Below are 22,159 nucleotides of genomic sequence, written 5' to 3'. Positions count from 1 at the left end.
CAGCTGGATCCTTTTGAAGAGAAAGACATTGTCTTGGGGGCTTGTGTGTGTTTTCCATGCCAAAAGTTCAATATTTCTAACATTTGACCACCAAAAATGTACAGCTCTACTAGAACAAAGCCTGCAAAAATACATTGGACTAACTAGCATTCCTCTCTCCAGAAATCTTTAATAAGAGACAAAAGATTTACTCGACAATGAAGAGAACCCTGAATTACACTTAACATTGGGTCAGGTTAGTGACACTGTATTGGAGGTGCAGAAAGCTGGTATAGAGAGCGTGCACGTGACGTCACGAGGTCACGTGATATTTGTTTATCCGCCATTTTGGACGGCATGGCCGCGCATAGAACTTAGACGAACCCATTCTAATTATCAAGTGTGTGGGAGTAGATCTTTCGAGAATGGTTATATCTTGTTCAGCATTTGGTTGTACCAATAGACAGGGCCAAAAGGAGGGCCTGTCATTTTATAGATTCCCCGCAGACGAGGAGAGACGCGCAAAATGGGTGTCCGCTGTGCAAAGAGAAAACTGGTACCCCAGTTCTACCAGCCGAATTTGTAGTGAACACTTCATATCAGGTAGGTGCAATCTTCTAATCCAATACTCCTAGTACATCTGTTAAGTTGATTTTCGGATTGAATGATAACTGCATACTTAGAAACTAGACAGTCTCTAACGTTTAAAATGGCTATGCCTAGCCCTACTACCCTGGCCTAGTCTATGACAATGTTTTATCTTTTTGGCTCATATATGCCTTTGAAAGGCCAATCCATAGTAGGGATGGCGAAAACTAAAAAAAATCTTGACCGACCACCGAGCCTCATTAGCCGGTTAAAGTTGGTTAACCTATGAGTTTAAACAGGGATGTAAACGGCGGATGCGCCTTTTTCATGGCTGAATCGCGCAGATCCGATTTTTTTTTAGGGGGGGCGTTGGAGTGTCTGAATAATTTCATCAAAGTAAATTATGTATTAAAATTACTAAATGAGCAAATGCTGTTACAGTCCATGAAACATAGGAAGTATTAGTATGAGAAGAAGGCAGTTGGTTAGAAAGCTGCGCACATTTGCGCAGCTTCCGCGCAGGCGTGCGTGGCTTTCTGATTTTCTGTTTTTCAGACAAAAACATACATATTTACAACCCTGTCATTATCTGGAGTTTAGATTACGAACATTCTTAAGATAAAATGTCCTGCATAGTCTCTTTATGATAAACGTCTTAATGCCACTTACCCGTGAGGTTATCAAGTAGACATTCTTCTTCGGGACCTTCCAGAGATATAGTTGAGATACCCATCCCACAACAAAATATTTATAAGCTTCCAGGCTCTTGTAAGCTTTGAGGGCTTTGCCAGTGTAACACGATTCATGATTAACGAGAAAATTGTAAACATCGTGGTAGGCCAGATCGGGCAAATCGCCGGCACCGCAGCTCCGAATTTCCCTGAACAAAGATTGCAGCAAGTTGTACGGATCTGCAATCCCCAACCTGGAACACTTTTCTACGTAACGCTGCCTCACATCACCTTCAAGATGCTGAACAAACTTAGACAAGTAATCGCGCGATGTAGATGGGGTATTTTCCGAATTTTCTTGGGGATTACTGCCTGGATCCATTACGCTTGCACAAGGTAAACTATCCTGATGCTGTCCAATGTGGCGGAGTGGGCAGAGTACACACGTGCGGGTCACGTGACTGCACATCCTCTATAGGGTAAGGTGGCCTGGGCCAATCTCTTACACCTTTACAGCTTTGTTAGCCATTGCACACAGGCAGAGAAATGTCTGACCAATAAGTGTTTCTGATAGATAGATAGATAGATAGATAGATAGATAGATAGATAGATAGATAGATAGATAGATAGATAGATAGATAATATTTTTGGTGGTCAAATGTTAGAAATATCGAGCTTTTTGCATGGACACACACACACACACCCATATATACAAACCAGTTTTATACAGAATATTAATAGATTTTGTTAACTCATAAATTAAAAAACAAATGAATAAATAAACAAGCATAGAATGCAAAGCCAATGAAAATAAATACAAAAAAACAATAAAACAATAAAATTCTCTGTCATACAGGACCGTGAGCCACTCTCAAGCTGGCTCCCCCCTGACCCCCAGAATGCACATAGCTGCCACTTCAGGACCCAGCAGAGATCCTCACCCTTTGCCCACTGCTCCATCCTTGTAGTTTTTCACATCTCTTTGGTGGGCATCTATGAGAGCCAAGTACTGTGGTGGCCGGGACCCCCCTGCTTGTGACCCCGGCCCCCTCCTCTGATTGTGGGCGTGCAGTGCCTCCTGCAGCGAAGATTTTACCAGCTTTTCGAGTGCGTGCAAGGGCACCATCACCCGCTTCCCCACCAGCAGGTTGCAGGAGGGCCACAGGGACTTTACCTTAAAATTTCAAACAGGTTCAATTCACCTTAAAATCAACTCTCTGTAAAGGGACACCGCAAGAAGGTCATAGGTTTTGGAATTTTGAAAAAAAGATTATGGTTGCAGAGATACGATGATTTTAGTAAAAAATAAATAACGGTAATTGCGCGCTAACTCCCCCAACACACACACACCTCTCTACTTAACATTGTAGCACAAAACAGAAAGGGTCTACATGGTCCTAATTGGTTCTGTTAGAACCAGAAAAGGTTGGTAGTTTTATGAGCAACTTAGTTTTGGAGGTGAATCCGAACAAATTCCTGCCTGTTGTGCGCCACCTGCTCCTGCAGCTCCAGCACTGTAAAGTGAGAGTAAGTGACTATTTACTGCCATTATTGAGCCTTCTGTTGAGCAAGTGAGCTTAAAAAGATGACAATTACAAAGAGACACTGCTTTATCATAACTGTGAAAGTTGAACACCAAATCAGTTTAAAACAAAAAACAAACAAACAAAAAACCCCGATGATTTGTACCATGTATTAACTTCCCGGGTTCCAGAAAACAGCTGGCGCAGTTGTTGCTCTTCTTCTTCACGAGTGACTTGGCTTGTGTATTCGTCCTTCTTTTTCTCCATGGCTATAGGTTCTAAATCATTCTCAGACAACTAACCACAGATTGATGATGAATCTGAAGAGCTTTCGTGTCTTTTTCAAAAGAATCGGTATCAAGAACGCACGCCACTGCAGAGAATAGGATAGAGTCCGTGTGGAAACAAAAGAAGGCACTGGCACAAATGACATCACACGTGCAGCGCCACAGACCTGTAAATCACTGCGATCTAATAATGACGGACAAGCTTTTAGTGATTTTTGGAACAGAATTCAGACGCAAAAATCTTTTTTGAAGATTAACCTTTGAAGGATATAATGCAATTTCAGCAGCATAGACACAACTTTTTGTGGGTTGTTTGGCTCGTTGGTCTAGGGGTATGATTCTTGCTTCGGGTGTGAGAGGTCCCGGGTTCAAATCCCGGACGAGCCCAGGTTTTACCTTAAATGGTTGATCTGAACTGCTGGGGACATGGATTTCACTTGGCTGCATCATTCTAAAAGCATGAGTTTAATGAAAGTTATATTAAAAATATCCCTGGTTTTCTGTGTGTGATGTGCTCAAATACACTGTAAAGTTGGTGGATAAATAAAAGAAGGTTTTTGCGTTGAAAAATCACTAAAAGCTTGTCCGCCATTATTAGATCGCAGCGATTTACAGGTCAGCGGCACTGCACGCGTGACGTCATTTGCACCAGAACCTTCTTTTGTTTTCACACGGACTGTATCCTATTCTCTGCAGTGGCGTGCGTTCTTGATACTGAGTCTTTTGAAAAAGACACGAAAGCTCTTCAAATCCGTCCTCAGTCTTTGGTTTGTTGTTTGAGAATGATTTAGAACCTATAGCCACGGAGAAAGAGGCGGACGAATACACAAGCCAAGTCACTCGTGAAGAAGAAGAGCAACAGCTGCGCCTGCTGTTTTCTGGAACCCAGGAAGTTAATACATGGTACAAATCATAGTTTGCTGTTTTTTTCCTGATTTGGTGTTCAACTTTCACAGTTATGATACAGCAGTGTCTCTTTGTAATTGTCATCTTTGTAAGCTCACTTGCTCGGCAGAAGGCTCAATAATGGCAGTAAATAGACACTTACTCTCACTTTACAGTGCTGGAGCTGCAGGAGCAGGTGGCACACAACAGGCAGGAATTTGTTCGGATTCACCTCCAAAACTAAGTTGCTCATAAAACTACCAACCTTTTCTGGTTCTAACAGAATCAATTAGGACCCTTAGGAAGCGGAGGCCATCCACATCGGATCTGCTTTAATATCAACAGATCTTCATTTAAGGTACGTGAATCTTTTCATCATGGCACACCTTCAGCTTGTTCAGTGTGCTGAGTGCAGGATCTTTAGTCATTCTTCCTCCGTCACTAGCGATAGCTTTATTAGCTTTATTTGTGATAAGTGCAGATTAGTTAGCTCTCTGATGGAGAAGATTACAGTGCTAGAAGCGCGTGTCCAGGCTTTAGAGCAGGTTAGTGAGCGTGAGAACAGTGTAGTTTCTGTAGGGGAAAGTCTGGATGCCCTAGGTGGAGTTAGTAATCCCCCAACTCCAGCATTAGAGCCCTTACAGCGGGGCGAATGGGTTACGACTCGGCGGCATAAGCAAAGAGCCAAAGCTACCGCTGAGGCTCGCCCACAGGAGCACCACTCCTCTCTGTGTCACGTGCCGAACAGGTTTGCTCTCCTTAGTGATGCACCCACTGAGAAACCTGAAAGAGCTCTGGTTATAGGGGACTCTATCATATGGCACGTGAAATTAGCTCAGCCTTTAGGGGCACCAGCAGCTTTAGTCAGGTGTATACCGGGAGCCAGGGCGCCGGACATAGCAGGTAATCTTAGGGTCCTAGGCAAGCACAGGTTCTCAAAGATAGTTATCCATGCAGGAGCTAATGATATACGCCTTTGTCAGTCTGAGGTTACTAAGAGTAACTTTGTAGAGGTGTTTAAATTAGCGAAGGCGATGTCCGATGCTGTAGTATGCTCTGGCCCCATCCCAATGCATGATGTAGCTTACAGCAGGTTATGGTCGCTGAACTGCTGGCTGTCCAGGTGGTGCTCTGAAAACAGTGTGGGCTTTATAGATAATTGGGCTAATTTTGAGGGCACTGCTGGCCTGTTAGGGCGGGATGGTATCCATCCCACTCGGGAAGGTGCTGCTCTCATTTCCTGCAGCATAGGTCATAGTCTCAGAACAGGCCTAGTTAATTTCTGACAATCCAGAGCTAAGGCCAGGGAGCAGACAAACAGGCTAAACTGACTGTCTGCTAGCTGCACAGAGTCGTCACTCATGGTCCACTACATCGAGACTGTGTCTGTTCCCCGAGCTCAACAAAAAGGTAGAAATTTTCAGAGAGTTTGTTTCAGTAACCTAATCAATATAAAATTAGATCATACTGACTGTACAGCTGCTGCCAGCACCTTTGATCTAAAGGTGGGGCTATTAAATATTAGATCTCTTACATCTAAAGCACTAATGGTTAATGAACTCATTACTGATCAGGAGTTTAATGTACTTTGTTTAACTGAAACATGGATTAAGCCAAATGAATATATAGCATTAAATGAAGCGAGTCCTCCTGGATACAGTTATATACACCAGCCTCGTCTAACTGGCAGAGGAGGCGGCGTCGCGGTTATTTATAACGATTATCTAGGTGTAACACAAAAACCTGGTTATAAATTTAATACATTTGAAGTTCTTCATACTCATAGAATGTATGTAGCCTCAAAAAATAAGTCTACCCAGTTAATTCCATTGCTTATTATTTACAGGCCCCCGGGGCCATATTCTGAGTTTCTTTCTGAATTTGCAGATTTTATCTCAGATCTGGTTATTTCCTTAGACAAAGTTTTAGTTGTCAGAGATTTTAATATTCACTTCGATAACCCAGAAGACCCTTTAAAAACAGCGTTTGTGTCCATCTTAGATTCAGTCGGGATTAAGCAGAATGTCATAGGACCGACCCATAATGGTGGTCACACCCTTGATCTAATACTAACATTCAGATTAAACGTAGACAATATAGTCATACTTCCACAGTCTGAAGTTATCTCAGATCATTATCTCATCTCATTCAAACTATGTCTGAGTAATAGTATATGCACCTCACCACACTACTGTATTAAACCTACTTTCACGTCAACTACTGCACAGAGCTTTATAAATGATCTCCCAGAGCTGTCAACTTTGATTGGGTCACTGTCAGCCCCTGCAGAACTTGATCAGGCAACTGAATGCTTAGAGTCAACATTCCACCATACTTTAGATAATGTAGCTCCTCTAAAAAGGAAAATGGTCAGAGACAAAAAATTAGCACCCTGGTATAATGATGACACTCGCACATTAAAACAGACCACTTGAAAATTGGAATGTAAATGGTGTCAAACAAAATTGGTAGTGTTCAAATTAGCTTGGAAGGAGAGTTTCCTGAAGTATAGAAAAGCTCTTAGTGCTGTGAGATCAACATATCTCTCCTCCCTAATAGAAGATAACAAAAATAATCCTAGATTCCTATTTAATACTGTAGCAAAATTAACCAGGAATAAGTCCACTATCGACACATGCACACCTGCAGTATGTAGTAGCAACGACTTCATGAATTTTTTTAATGACAAAACTGAGAATATCCGACAAAAAATTCAAACTACTAATTTAAGGTCAGACAATGAAAGTGACCTTGTAGTTAACTATATAACTGTATCGGATCATCAGTTAGAATGTTTTACTCCCCTAAAAGAAACTGAATTACTTTCATTAATATCTACATCAAAAGCCTCAACTTGCGTACTAGATCCCTTACCTACACATCTATTCAAACAGATAATGCCTGGAGTAATTGAACCGCTTCTAAAAATAATAAATTCTTCTCTTATGATTGGCTATGTACCCAAATCCTTTAAACTAACAGTTATCAAACCCCTGATTAAAAAACCTGACCTTGATCCCTGTCAGCTGTCCAATTATCGGCCAATATCAAACCTCCCCTTTATCTCCAAGATCCTTGAAAAAGCTGTGGCACAGCAGTTATGCTCATATTTACATAGGAATAACATCCATGAAATGTATCAGTCAGGATTTAGACCTCATCATAGCACAGAGACAGCACTGGTTAAAGTAGTAAACGACCTACTGTTGGTGTCTGATCAGGGCTGTGTCTCGCTACTTGTCTTGCTTGATCTTAGTGCTGCATTTGATACTATTGATCATTCCATTCTTCTGGATAGACTAGAAAATGTTGTGGGAGTTAAGGGAATGGCCCTCTCCTGGCTCAGGTCTTATCTAACTGATCGTTATCAGTATGTTGATAAAAATGGTGATATTTCTAGACGTACCAAGGTAAAGTTTGGTGTTCCACAAGGTTCTGTCTTGGGTCCACTGCTTTTTTCTCTATATATGTTACCTCTGGGCGATATTATTCATAAACATTGTATTAGTTTCCACTGTTATGCTGATGACACACAGTTGTATGTCTCTGTAAAACCTGATGAGAGACACCAGCTTAATAGAATTGAGGAATGTGTTAAGGACATTAGACACTGGATGCTTATTAATTTACTTCTGCTTAACTCTGACAAGACTGAAGTACTTGTGCTAGGACCACATACAGCTAGAAGTAAGTTTTCTGATTACACAGTGACTCTGGATGGCCTTTCTGTTTCTTCACGTGCAGCAGTAAAAGACCTCGGAGTGATTATTGACCCCAGTCTTTCATTCGAAACTCACATTGATAACATCACCCGGATAGCTTTCTTTCATCTCAGAAATATTGCAAAGATAAGAAATTTAATGTCATTGCATGACGCAGAAAAACTAGTCCATGCTTTCGTTACCTCCAGGTTGGATTATTGTAATGCCTTACTGTCTGGATGTTCCAATAAGTGCATAAATAAGCTCCAGTTAGTTCAAAATGCAGCAGCAAGAGTCCTTACTAGAACTAGAAAATATGACCACATCACGCCTGTCTTATCCACACTGCATTGGCTCCCAATCAAATTTCGTATTGATTATAAAATACTACTATTGACCTTTAAAGCACTAAATGGTCTCGCACCACAGTACCTGAGTGAACTTCTGCTCCTCTATGACCCACCACGCCTACTTAGATCAAAAGGTGCAGGCTATCTGCTGGTACCTCATATAGTGAAGGCTACATCAGGGGGCAGAGCCTTTTCTTACAAAGTCCCACGGTTATGGAACAACCTTCCAAGTAATGTTCAGGAATCAGACACAGTCTCAGCATTTAAGTCTAGGCTGAAAACATATCTGTTTAGTCAAGCCTTTTGTTAATGGTGTTTATGAGGTAAAGGTGTAGATCTAGGCACGGTGGTGTAGTGGTTAGCGCTGTCGCCTCACAGCAAGAAGGTCCTGGGTTCGAGCACCGGGGCCGGCGAGGGCCTTTCTGTGTGGAGTTTGCATGTTCTCCCCGTGTCCGTGTGGGTTTCCTCCGGGTGCTCCGGTTTCCCCCACAGTCCAAAGACATGCAGGTTAGGTTAACTGGTGACTCTAAATTGACCGTAGGTGTGAATGTGAGTGTGAATGGTTGTCTGTGTCTATGTGTCAGCCCTGTGATGACCTGGCGACTTGTCCAGGGTGTACCCCGCCTTTCGCCCGTAGTCAGCTGGGATAGGCTCCAGCTTGCCTGCGACCCTGTAGAAGGATAAAGCGGCTACAGATAATGAGATGAGAGATGAGGTGTAGATCTAGAGGGTCCTCAGACATAGAGTGTTTTGGTAAACTGGGATGTATGGATGCTGTCAGTCCCCACTCACTTGCTCACTCGAGTTTGTTGATGGTGTAGTGGCTGGCTGCTTTATGTCCCGGGGCTCCCTCATGCCTGTGTTACCTTCTGGCTCTCTCCTTTTAGTTATGCTGTCTTAGTTAGTTGCCGGAGTCCCTGCTTGTACTCGGTGCAATATGTATACTGCTCCTACTTATTCAGGTGACATTGGGCATACCTAACAACCTGGGTTTTCTTTCCCTCCCCCCTCCCCCACCCCAAATCTGTCCCTCTGAGTTACATGGAGTCAACAGGAAATCTTTTGGTGGAGAGGGTGGAGACCTCGACTGGCTATCGTAGCCTGCAGGGAATCGGCCGTCAGACTTCTGTCGCATGTCCCAGACCCGGTGAAATGTAACTGAATTGTCTTGGCCAGCCCTAAGGGTCCCATCTGCATCTCATCATTGCTGAGGAGTGTGCGCCCATCACCCAATCAAGCATCCAGCCAGAGCAGGTCATAATATATATTTTACCATATTAACATGCCATTGTTGTGTGTTATGCCTGATGTAAAGACTCTCGTCTCTGCGAGCCTACCACACAGATTTAATACTTGTCATTTTTAGGGCATACCTAACAACATGTGTTTTCTTTCTCTCTCTCTTCCCCCCAATCTGTCCCTCTGAGTTACATGTTGGTCCTGGGATTGAGATGCTGGCCTCTTCTGCCCCTCAGACCTGCTTGATCCATCATGGTGCCCTGTGTCTGGTTGGAGTTTTATCGCATCACTCCTGTGAAGGACGGCCCCATGAGGATATTTGAGGGTTATACCTGGAGGATGCTCTTGACTCTTACAGTAATGCTTTTATGGCTGAGGACTACAGTTGTCTTGCTAACTTTAGGACTGCAGTTATCATGAACAGATTTGCACTCAATTTTCCATCAATGAAGAGTTATAACATCAACGAAACTGTCCTCATGTTAAAACAGTTAATATTATAGTCAGGCTGTCTGTTGTTGCCCAAATGAGGATGGGTTCCCTTTTGAGTCTGGTTCCTCTCGAGGTTTCTTCCTCATGTCGTCTGAGGGAGTTTTTCCTTGCCACCGTCGCCACAGGCTTGCTCATTGGGGATAGATTAGGGACAAAATTAGCTCATGTTTTAAGTTGTTCTAATTCTGTAAAGCTGCTTTGCGACAATGTTTATTGTTAAAAGCGCTATACAAATAAACTTGACTTGACTTGACTTGACCCTGTAGACCCTTTCTGTTTTGTGCTACAATGTGAAGGGGGGGGGGGGCAATTACTGTTATTTATTTTTTACTAAAATCATCGTATCTCTGCAACCATAAAATATTGTTTTCCCAAAATTCCAAACCCTATGACCTTCTTGCGGTGTCCCTTTACAGAGAGCTGATTTTAAGGTGAATTGAGCCTGTTTGAAATTTTAAGGTAAAGTCCCTACAATAATCATGGAATTGGTGTGAAGGAAAAGGCCATTGCAAGATTAATTTATAATTTATCACTTTGTGAGAAACTTCCCTGTGTATTTTTGAATCTTGTCATTGCCTTTTTGTCCACTGAAATAGGTGCGACGTTATATTGTATCTAAAAGCATGATTTCTATATAAAATGAATGGACACACCATCCTGTTATCTCTCTCAACTAACTCATTGGGGTTTTTCTGTATTTATAGGCTCTGAAAGAGATTCTCTCACAACATGAGCAAAATGGACGCTCTTCAATTAATACTGTATCTTCAGCTACTATTAACACATCATATCCATCTTTCGTCAAATACTGCCTGGAAACACAATAAACTCTCTCAACAACCTCTCTCTTCTCCTTTTGGTATTTCATCTGAGTGTGCTATAGCCAAAACAGCTGGAGCATCTGTGTCTACTGGTGTACAAGCAGCAGCTCCTCCTTCTTCAAATACTGCATCAAACACAAACAGCCTTTACACCCTCTCCTTCAACTACAGCATTGGGGTTCTAATAAAAAAATAAATAACAGTAATTGATTCTGCAGTGCCAAATACATTACTGTTTCTGAAATGTGATCAGGAAATTTTACTGGATCACAGCAGATATATATTGGGGCACATGCCCCAGTGAGCCAATGGACAACTTATAAATTCAAGTCACAGGCTAAACGCAAGCTTAGCACTTACCGTGCGGTGAGATCTTTGGGATGGCGCTTCTGACTTTTGTTTCCAAATCGTAGGAACTGCTCCACATACCAGACATCGCTCAAATCCTTCAATGTGACTCTACCTCACAAATTTACCTTTTTCAAAATGTATGGAGCAGACACCAAACTGTCCTGTCGGCTTGAAGTTACCTCTCTTTGTTGGTACAAATCAAACCCATTCATTCCGCAAGTGTCCTGCTGACTTTGGGCTACAATGCATCAAAACTGTACTTTTTTCATTGGCTACATTTGAACAGCCTTGAAGGACACACCCCTTAGGAGGCATGCTTTGGTTTTAGTTTTGTTGCAGAATTAAAAAAAAAAAAAGTTTAAAATGTGCTACACTTTGCAAAGCAGACGAAGCTGGAAATGCCACGAACTTTCAAGCGTTTCGCATATGACGTCACTTCTTTGAATGAACAGTAACTTACCAGGAACACGTTCGTGTAATGGCGGACTCAAAGAGCCAAACTTTACCAACTAAACAGAACATGTTCCCGGTCTTGTATTAAGATACAATTTAGACAGTAAACTATTAAACATGCCTAGTTTTATAAGGTATAATTTCCAGGGGTAATGCAAATTCAAAAGACGAGCACTTTAACGGAAACAAAGGGTTTGGGACATGACAGCTTGCTTGACCAAAAGGACCCTGTAGTTGAGACAATATGTGTATGTTACAAGCTGCAAACAAAGGCTCTACAGAGATTTGAACTCAGACCACTGGAGTCAAAGTCCACAGTGCTAACCATTACACCATGGAACAAAGGGCAAATTGCTTTCACCACCAAATTACTGGCATATACTGACAGTGTCCTGGCAAAAAAAAATAAAAAATCAATCAGCCCCTTGGTCAAAGGATTAAATGAACACACACCACAGTCCTCAACGCCGAAACCCGGGATTGAACCAGGGACCTTTAGATCTTCAGTCTAACGCTCTCCCTACTGAGCTATTTCGGCAAGAGAATGCCACCATCTGAGTGGTCGCCTCCCTGATATAAACATTAGTAGTTGCTAAATCCAATCGGTCAGGTCACATGGTGTTCCTTTTTAACCAAAATCTAATTAAATATAAAGTGATTAAAATGATCTATAGTATCATCTGGAAGTATTACATATATATAGTGCTAATTGATTAATGAAACTCTTTTATGTTGTTGGCAATTTGTTTTATTCCAAGCATGTTTTTACTTAAATGAACAAAAGTTCACATGAAAGAATGAGCAAATAATGAGGTAAATGTGTTCTCTGTGCTCGCTCATTTCACTGTTACCCCCCAATCATGCAGTCCTGATTATTTCACTGTTATCCACAGTGTCAAGTGGGTAATGATCTCCCTTAGAAGTGGACACACACACACACAGAGAGAGAGAGAGAGAGAGAGAGGTTTTGATAGCCGGATCCACTCTGTGGGTCATAGAAGTGTTCCTGTAATATTAAAAACAAAAAATTGTAGCGTAAGTTCAGAAGATATTACTACTACAAAAATTGACATACAAGCTTTTCATTTACAAACTTACATATCCATTGACTGAGTATGGCTCTCTGAGGCTGGGAAATAGAGAGATGATGCCCAAAGCATATTTACTTCACACAGAGACAGGTGGGCTCCTCCTGAAACATAAACATGACATTACTACTACATTTCCTTCAGTTTAAAAGATACAAATTTTTACTATTGTTAGCTTCAGTGAATTTTAGTCTTTCTCAAATTGTTAGTTTTTCTATCATGTTTTAGCCACTTAATATCTATTTCTATCATAGGAAAAATGAAGTAATAAATTGCTTTACTAATATGCAATGTCGTAAAATGAGTGTGCTCTTTTTAAAATAATTTCTATATTAAGTAAAGTACAAATATGGACATTTAAGTTTTACAGACGGTGGCATGGTGGTGTAGTGGTTAGCGCTGTCGCCTCACAGCAAGAAGGTCCGGGTTCGAGCCCTGTGGCTGACGAGGGCCTTTCTGTGTGGAGTTTGCATGTTCTCTGCGTGGGTTTCCTCCGGGTGCTCCGATTTCACCCCACAGTCCAAAGGCATGCAGGTTAGGTTAACTGGTGACTCTAAATTGACTGTGAGTGTGAATGATTGTCTGTGTCTATGTGTCAGCCCTGTGATGACCTGGCAACTTGTTCACGGTGTACCCTGCCTTTCACCCGTAGTCAGCTGGGATAGGCTCCAGCTTGCCTGTGACCCTGTAGAAGGATAAAGTGGCTAGAGATGATGAGATGAGAAGTTTTACGCATGAATTTCAACCATGTCAGTCACAAGAAGGTTTCCCAACTGTCTCCTTGTGCTATCCGTCAATGTTTTCATTTTATCATATTCATCCAAAATAACCTGTCCACCTGGGCCCTGTACTACAAAGCGGGTTTTCTGGCTTACCAGGGTAACTTCGAGAGTAACTTGATCACGTGCAGCGTAACTTCCCGATTAACCCATACTACGAAAGTTGGCTATGTTCAAACCGAGGTATGCTGCCATGGCAACTTACGCTGCATCTCAAACCTGCTCGTCTCAGGTTATGTTCTTGGTTAACCCGAGGTTTCCGATTAACCACACCCTTTTCAAACACCACCTCTCCACCGACATTTCCTCTAGAGACAATGCCAGCGTAGCTGGATGACCCGTGCGATATCAGAGTGCAGATTAGAGATGGGATTTATGGCTCTTTGATGGGAGCCGTTTGAGTAGGGTGCGCACATCCAAAAACTCTTTGCAGGTGCCAGACAAAAAGTATCAAAGAATAAATGAAAGTAGGTCTGCACACTGCTGGATACGCTCCAAAAAATAAACTTTATTTAATTAAAACAAGCAACGTTTCGATCACCCTGGATCTTCATCAGACCTGATGAAGATCCAGGGTGATCGAAACGTTGCTTGTTTTAATTAAATAAAGTTTATTTTTTGGAGCGTATCCAGCAGTGTGCAGACCTACTTTCATTTATTCTTTGATGGGAGCCGCATCTTTGTGATCCGTTCTTTGAAAAGAGCCGTTCAAAAGACTGGCTCATTTGGCTCTTTTTAAATATTTATTCAGTTTTAAGAAGACAGCGTCTAAAGAAGCCAGATCCCTCTGCTTAGACAGTGACATCAATATTTCTGGATGTTAGGTTTATATAAGTATTATTCTTGACCAAGAAGGCAGTAATTTATTAAAATGGTGATAAAATTAAGGATTAACTTAAGGTTCAGTTAAAAATGACTTTCTGTCTCGGCTGGACATTGTTTGGGAACATTTTGTTTCTGAAATGTGTATTTTTGATCAGAGATGTGTCTGAACGACGCCAAGGTCTGTTTTGATGTCAGATCGACCCACACACACTTTAATGTTGGATGTAATGGTAGCCTTATTGCTGAACAAAGAGTTAAGATTTTATATTTTAGAGCTTTTTAAGATCCTTTATTATTTTGGACTATTGCATATACTATGGCAGTGATTTTAAACTGTTCCTGTGTAGCCTGACCTTCGGAGAAGAACACTTCTTTGTTAGACCAAACATAGTCTTTGTTTAAAACATTGTCGTAAAAACATCTCTTGCGCTTTGACGTGCGTAAATGAAATTGCTGAATTGCTGAAATATTATTTTGCTTATGATTGAAGGTTTCGTGTTATGTGCTAGGTCAGCAAATCACATCTTAATTCCATATGTATGTGTGTGTGTAGACACAGATATCAAAATGATGTCACTCACTCACACCCTCCCAGAGACACACACACACACACACACACACACATTTGACAGACACAATAGCCGTTTGGAGAGATTATGATTTGTTATAAAAGGTGTTTGTAATCTTTCATCTTTGGCAAGAATACTGTGAATAAACAGCAGTTAAACCAATCTCTGGTTCTCTGTTTTTTTGCGGTGTTCCGTCCCAGAATTCTGCAGGTGGTACGGGCGGTGGTCCCGAGAAATAAGTTGACCGATTGACCTTCTAACTGGGTTGAACCTAACACTGGACATACCTTTTATATAAAGCAACCTAGACTTACATTATTGTAACCCCTAAACGCTCATAAATAACCATTAAAAAACAATGAGGGCCTCAATGAATGTCCATGCAGAACGGCTTTTCTGTATTAAAAAAAAAAAAAAAACAACCACTCAAGAACATAGTTATGAAGAACGCAAGAATATTTTATAGAAAAACACTTGTTTTACAAAAATATTTAAGTCTGAGATACAAAATAGATACAACTACAATAAATATAACACAAGAACTAGTTATCACACAAGAACATTTTAATAGAAAAAAACAAACTTTCTATATTAAAAATATTGAAATTGTAACAAAAATAGATACAACTAAACAGTCAGATAAATAGATAAAGTTATAACAAGAACACAAGATTATTTTAATAGGAAAAAACAAACTATTAATGCAGAAAATATATTAGAAAAATAGATACAACTAGACAAACAGATAAATAAATAAAATACACAAAAATAGAACAAACAAAATGACGATAGAATAAATTAAATGAACGTCCGTGCAAAGTAGTTTTCCCACAGTATTATCATTAATATCACACAACAACATTATAAACTATATACAAAACAATTTGAACTATTAGGCAAACAGATAAAACTTGAATAAATAAAAGGCAAATGAATGCTTGCTTGCACGCGCGCACACACACTATTATGAATGATGTTTTTATATTTCATTTTCACCTGTTGCCAGGTGCGTTTGGCACTGCTGTTGCCTCTGAAATGTTCACAGGACATACCGTACACCAACTTAGTCAAAGGGACTGAACAGTCAGTCATCCTAATTCATGTGACTCTGTGCACATATCAGCTTAAGTAGGCTACTCCATGAATTTACCATACCAAATTTTATTCAGGATTTTTCGGACATTAAACAAGCTATATATGACTGGGGCCACGTCGAAGGACCATTTTCTGTGACTTGTGATTGATCATGAAGCTTTCTCTCATCCTATACTTCTGTTCTGGAACATGTAGAAGGGAGAATGTACTTGCGCATTTACCCGATCGGCAATTCGTTGCCAACATGCTTGCCGCTCCTTATTGGCAGCCGCTGTGTTAGATTTTGCTCTTAATGTTGTTTTGAACTCCTCGTAGCTTTGCATTATGACAGCGCATTCTTCCTCCGTGAAGTACGGCGACCGTGCCATTGTGAACAGTGGGGATTTGCGCTGATAACCTCCCCTTTAACGTGAACGCGCATTAACCCTGATTAGGTTAACACAGGTTCAACAAATCAACTTCATAACTGGCGTCGTAGTACCGTTTAACCCCAAACAAGATAACCAGGTTTTGTCAACCCCGGTTTAGCGGGGGAACCCTGGGTTACTTCTGGGTAGGTTAACCTCCGTTCGTAGTACAGGGCCCTGGTGATGAGCTCCAAGCCCCCACCATTTCCCAAAGGCTCCTCCTTTTAAAGGAGATCCCAGGTGTTTCCGTAATGAGCTCCTCAGCCACAACTCCAAGCATCACAGCGGCAGCGCTGAGAGTCTCCCAGCCTCCAATCCAGTGTCACTAACCTGATCCAGTGTTCAGTGCAGCTCAGGTTTCTCTGCACTGACCGCAAATCTTTCACCTTTTACTAAACATTTCCGGGGAGAGGGATGTTAATGAGCTCAGCTTATTTTTGCAGGCTTTGCTCTGGTAGAGCTGGACATGTTTCATGGTCAAATGTTAGAAATATCGAACCTTCTGCATGGAAACCCCCAACACACACACACACACACACACCCAAGACGATGTCTCTCTTCAAAAGGATCCAGCTGTTGGGGGCGGAGTCTAGCTGTGTTTACCTTTCTGGAGTTTAATATTTGGAAGTGGTTTATTTAAAGCTGTTCACTAGTAAGTTATCACTTCTCGGTCTTTTGGCTAAGATCAAGTGTAGTATCTGTTCTTATCAGTTTAATATCTGATATGTTCTCTAGATGAGAATGTTATATTAAACAGATTTTTAGAGTAAGGAGCTGGAATAATGGCTTGCTCTTTTTACTTCATGCACCGATCTGTTATTGCAGTATCTCCAGGAATGGTGCCCTTGTTTAAAAACTGAAAAAAGGCTAACTTTTTTTTTCTTTAATAGAATAATTTGATGTTTGTGTTTTCTATATAAGATTAGTGAATTTATGTTTGATAGTAGAGAGCTAGCATTGGGGTTTGCTTTTTCTATTCTGTGTGATATTCTAGTAGTTCTAGAAAGAGTTACTTTATTCAAAAAGTAAAAAAAAAAAATTCTTTTTTTTTGTTGTTTGGTTTAACTCTTCCCCATTTTCTGGTTTTCTTCATATTTAACAAGCAACTGCACTGTTAGTCTGCAGTAACTCTTTTTCTTACTTTTTCATGAGACAGATCATATAACATCTACCTTCTGCTTTCTTTCTTTTTATTTACTTACTGGCTTATTTCTCTGCTTGTCTGCAATGGCTAAGAAAGCTGTAAAGGTGCAAGAGATTGTCCCAGGCCACCTTACCCTAGACCAGCTTTCTGGATTTCCAATAGTGTTTTCACCAACCTTACCAAAACACAAGCATTCTGGATGTATGCTGTATTAGACGCATGGCTTTCCATAAACAAACAGTGCTTACATTTCATCCAGGAAAAAAAAAAGATCACAATTTTTGTAATAGTGTTGGCTAAAGAAACTTGCAATAAGAAGACAGAAACTGCTAGAAAACATGTACAAGGCCTGGAGCCCAGTGTAAGAGCTGACTATCTGGAGGAAATCGAGCTATTTGCATGGAATTAACCCCCCCCACGCCCTCAAGAGTGTCTCTTTTCAAAAGGATCCAGCTGTTGGGGGTGAAGTATAGCTGTATTTACATTTCTGGATTTTAATATTTGGAAGTGGTATATTTAAAGCCACTGACTTTAAGGAAGTATCTGTTTTTATCAATTTACTATTTGATATGTTCTTTAAATGAGAGTGTTTTGTTAAGCAGGTTTTTAGAATAGTGAGCTGAAATAGGGGTTTGCTCTTTCTACTCCATGCATCAACCAGGTATTGTAGTATCTTCAGAAACAGTGTCTTTATTCAAAAATATGAAGAAAAACACCCCTTTCTTTAATAGCGGAGCCCCACAGGCATAGAGTGCAGATACATTAAAAAAAAAAAAGCATAGAGTTGTTTTTGCTCCTGTGTGTGCCTGCCATCACAGGAAACCCAACAACTAGTGAAGTAGAGTAATAGTCAGGACAGTATAGTACTGAGTAACTTGTTGCTGTTGTTGCCTGACCTTTTGTACAACATAACACTTAAAACTATTCCTATGCCATTCTTGAGGTCCCAAGGCATTTAAAAACAAAAAGTGAGGCCATGGTTCTGTGTATCTCCTTTAATACAGTAAGTACCTTGCTCAAGGGCACTTCAGCCTGAGACCACAGTAGTTAACCTAACTACTGTACATGTCTTTGGACTGTGGGGGAAACCAGAGCACCCAGAGGAAACCCACACTGACACAGGGAGAACATGCAAACTCCACACAGAAAGGCCCCCGGGCTCAAACCCAGAACCTTCTTGCTGTGAGGCAACAGTGCTAACCACTACACCACCATGCCGCCCAAGTTAATACATTTTTAAAGCCTCCCCATCAGGGAATCGAGCCCCGGTCTTCCATGTGACAGGCGAAGATACTGTCCACTATAACGAGGATGACACAGTGGACCTCATTTATCAATCTAACGTACAAACCAGTGCAGATCAAAGTGTAGAAATCACTGTATGACAGAGAGAGAGAGAGAGTAAATTAGTGTGTCCAGTAGCTGAATGAACCTTTTTTAATTATGAGTATCCTGAACCCAAAGTCTGCTATCTTCACAAATCTCATATCTCAATATGGGAACACAATTTCTTTCAGACATCCACTGGCAGCATCATGTACCTTTTCATCACTGGCTGAGGTGGTGGGATCAGGCAAAGGAGATCTTGTGGCTAATACCACAGAATATCATCCCTCCTAGTCCCTAAGAAATGGTTTTGGCCTGAACAGCTCATAGTTTTTGCAAAGGTGCAACCCTTTTCATTCACATCTTAAATTATTCCTGGATACACATAGCCATCATATTTTACAACACACTGACATCCTCTGAGTTTTTCTGTGATTTCAGTGACCAGAGCAAAGGTTGCTTTTGCACCCATCACAGATTTCTGCACACCCATGTTTGCAGTTCTCTTGGATGTGGTGTGCACTTGCAGTCATCTGGAGCTGACCAGAAGCAGCTGAGTTCTTGTCAGTTGATGTACCCTGGGGTGCTGGTGAACATCTGTTTCAGTAGGAAAGACTGTATGTTCGTGTCGCTATACATATTATCCACGTGTCAACAGCATAGAACTGAAATTTACCTGGTGAATCTTCATGGTTCCACAGACAGTGTCCAGCTGTTGGGGAATTAATTAATTAGCCTCGCTCTCAAAGCTACACTGCTGCCTCCCCACTGTTTCTTATCTGGGATTTGCGCTCTCACAAGGGGAAAGAAAACTGTCTGAGGACAGACAGGAAATTCTCTGTGAGCTCAAACCTCCCAGCACCCAGACAGGCATGCTAAGGTTCTTCGGTCTGGTCAACTACAGCAAACAGTGGATTCCTGACTGCACCATACAGTGGTGCTTGAAAGTTTGTGAACCCTTTAGAATTTTCTCTATTTCTGCATAAATATGACCTAAAACATCATCAGATTTTCAGATTGTGTGTGTGTATGTTCAGTGCTTCCAACGAGTTAAATGCAGAGAAGGAATTTCGTTGTGCTTGAGTGTACATGGGACAAAAAGAAAGGCTTCTTCTTCTACCCACAAATGTATTCATTCCACTTGAAAAGTGTTCAGCAAACCAGTTATCGGATTTGGGACACTACGACATCCTGAACTATTGAGCATTTGGGACTTCTAATACACTGGAGTGATGCTAAAGGCTGACAAAAGCACAGATGCTTCCCAATATTTCAGGGCAGGTTTCGTGCTGGAATGTTATGGGAAATTCCCGATAAAGTAAAATACCTTATTATGATGAAGGTAAGCATAAACGTGGACTTATAAGAGTAATAAACAAGCCAAAGCCTAGAGCTCGCATATTTTATGGTGTTGAGCCGAGTTTAGCGCATCCAAAGCTAAATATCCATATATCCACAGCTGCCATGATGTCACGTAAAAGTGACCAGGATGCTGTGACCTTCTCATTCTGTTCACTTTTGCTTTGTTTGTTAAACAACATAATCTAAGAGATTTGCCAAGGCAATGGGGAAAAATTCAAGTAGGAACCCTGCGTCCTGGGACGCATTAAAATTCTGAAGATGCATTTTTGTGCATAAAAATGCATGACTTCTGCGTTAACACAGTCTGGTAGGCCTAAATTGTAAGTGTTGTGGTGATGGTGCAGCATGTCACTAAGCATATTGATTGATTAATTAAGCATAGCAGGGCCACTACACTATGATGCTTTAGGGGAAACCCATCTCATCTCATTATCTCTAGCCGCTTTATCCTGTCCTACAGGGTCGCAGGCAAGCTGGAGCCTATCCCAGCTGACTATGGGCGAAAGGTGGGGTACACCCTGGACAAGTCGCCAGGTCATCACAGGGCTGACACATAGACACAGACAACCATTCACACTCACACCTACGGTCAATTTAGAGTCACCAGTTAACCTAACCTGCATGTCTTTGGACTGTGGGGGAAACCGGAGCACCCGGAGGAAACCCACGCAGACACGGGGAGAACATGCAAACTCCGCACAGAAAGGCCCTCGCCGGCCACGGGGCTCGAACCCGGACCTTCTTGCTGTGAGGCGACAGCGTTAACCACTACACCACCATGCCGCCCGGGGAAACCCTTATATATATATATATATGTGTGTTCTTACCATCAAATACGTTTGTTCCATATTTTGTTGCTCTTTTTTGTATTTTTTGGGGTTTTGTGTTCAAATAGAGTTTTTATTTCATCCTTGGTTGGTTCAATAAGACAGTCTGCCATTTTTTTCTTCTTTAGGGTTTTTGCTGGTTTGGCACCACTGACTGGGCTGGAGTGTGGAGTAGGAGATGTTATGGGGAAAAATGAATTATTTTAGCCATTTTTGTTTCTTTTAAATACTTGATAACAAAGTGATACATCTGACTTGACATGCTCCAGCATTTTGTTTCCCTCTACAGTATGAGCTGATATCCTAGCAGGGCTTACCCCAGAAAAAAATATCAGAGCAGTTTTACTGATGCAGAGTCCAGACAAACACAACAGAAGCTTAACAATAATACCAACAAAACCTGCAATTTAACTAATGTGACTAATGTGTGAAACAAGATGTGCCATTTTCAGCACTGACGTGACATGGTTGGTCTAATAAATAAACAAACACAATCTTATTCAACAACAACAACAAAGTGCCCACAAACAATGGATATATTCACTGGCGCCATCTGCGGGGGGCACGGACCTTTTTGACCCCCCAAAGATAAAGTTGGGGGGGCAAAAACACCCCAATAATGAAACGTGAAAAAGTAGTAAACAGTACAGATGAATTCATGTTAACTGACGATTGAAACCAACTAAACAAATAATAGCCTAGCTTTGAATGCAAAATAAGTAATCTATAGAAACGTCACCTAAAATGTTATGATCGGACATGACCCGCCCCCTTTTCCGCTTGCAATATTCCAATGGTTGGCAGTGAGTGATTGACAGGTTGCACTCCGCAAAATTTACACTTCGTAGCACTAGGCCTACGCGGCCCAGGCAAAAAAAAAAACAAAACATAAAATATTTCTTTGCGTAGCAACCAAGGCAGCACTACTGAGGCGAAAAGTTCTGTGTGGCCTCCCGCAGCCATTTTCACTGAACAGTGAACATAGAAATGAAGCAAAATGGACAAATGGATTATCCGAACCAATAGGCCGGCAGCCACCAGCAATGAAGGTGATCATGTTGCGCAGAATTTGGACACTGAAGTCTGTGTTGAAGCCTCATCTCATCTCATTATCTCTAGCCGCTTTATCCTTCTACAGGGTCGGAGGCAAGCTGGAGCCTATCCCAGCTGACTACGGGCGAAAGGCGGGGTACACCCTGGACAAGTCGCCAGGTCATCACAGGGCTGACACATAGACACAGACAACCATTCACACTCACGGTCAATTTAGAGTCACCAGTTAACCTAACCTGCATGTCTTTGGGGGAAACCGGAGCACCCGGAGGAAACCCACGCGGACACGGGGAGAACATGCAAACTCCACACAGAAAGGCCCTCGCCGGCCCCGGGGCTCGAAC

The 22,159-nt window shown here is 41.5% G+C and overlaps 6 non-coding genes across 6 annotated transcripts; 4 read left to right on the top strand and 2 right to left on the bottom strand.

Moving 5' to 3' along the window:
• Positions 1-102: 102 nt before the first annotated feature.
• On the bottom strand, positions 103-215 carry LOC132896674 (U5 spliceosomal RNA). The gene has a single exon (XR_009656132.1). It is a non-coding gene; the product is annotated as a U5 spliceosomal RNA (small nuclear RNA).
• A 3,148-nt stretch (positions 216-3,363) lies between these two features.
• trnap-cgg (transfer RNA proline (anticodon CGG)) lies at positions 3,364-3,435 on the top strand. The gene has a single exon. It is a non-coding gene; the product is annotated as a tRNA-Pro (tRNA).
• Positions 3,436-11,805: 8,370 nt separating this feature from the next.
• Positions 11,806-11,878, bottom strand: trnaf-gaa (transfer RNA phenylalanine (anticodon GAA)). Its single transcript has one exon. It is a non-coding gene; the product is annotated as a tRNA-Phe (tRNA).
• A 4,573-nt stretch (positions 11,879-16,451) lies between these two features.
• On the top strand, positions 16,452-16,565 carry LOC132896475 (U5 spliceosomal RNA). Its single transcript, XR_009656057.1, has one exon. It is a non-coding gene; the product is annotated as a U5 spliceosomal RNA (small nuclear RNA).
• A 197-nt stretch (positions 16,566-16,762) lies between these two features.
• Positions 16,763-16,953, top strand: LOC132897195 (U2 spliceosomal RNA). Its single transcript, XR_009656265.1, has one exon. It is a non-coding gene; the product is annotated as a U2 spliceosomal RNA (small nuclear RNA).
• Positions 16,954-17,757: 804 nt separating this feature from the next.
• On the top strand, positions 17,758-17,942 carry LOC132898733 (U2 spliceosomal RNA). The gene has a single exon (XR_009656576.1). It is a non-coding gene; the product is annotated as a U2 spliceosomal RNA (small nuclear RNA).
• The last annotated feature ends 4,217 nt before the right edge of the window (positions 17,943-22,159 follow it).

Source organism: Neoarius graeffei, chromosome 1 (assembly GCF_027579695.1).
Source record: "Neoarius graeffei isolate fNeoGra1 chromosome 1, fNeoGra1.pri, whole genome shotgun sequence".
NCBI classification, from domain to species: domain Eukaryota; kingdom Metazoa; phylum Chordata; class Actinopteri; order Siluriformes; family Ariidae; genus Neoarius; species Neoarius graeffei.
The sequence above is the reverse complement of the archived record's forward strand: the minus strand, read 5'-3'. Positions and strand labels throughout refer to the sequence as shown.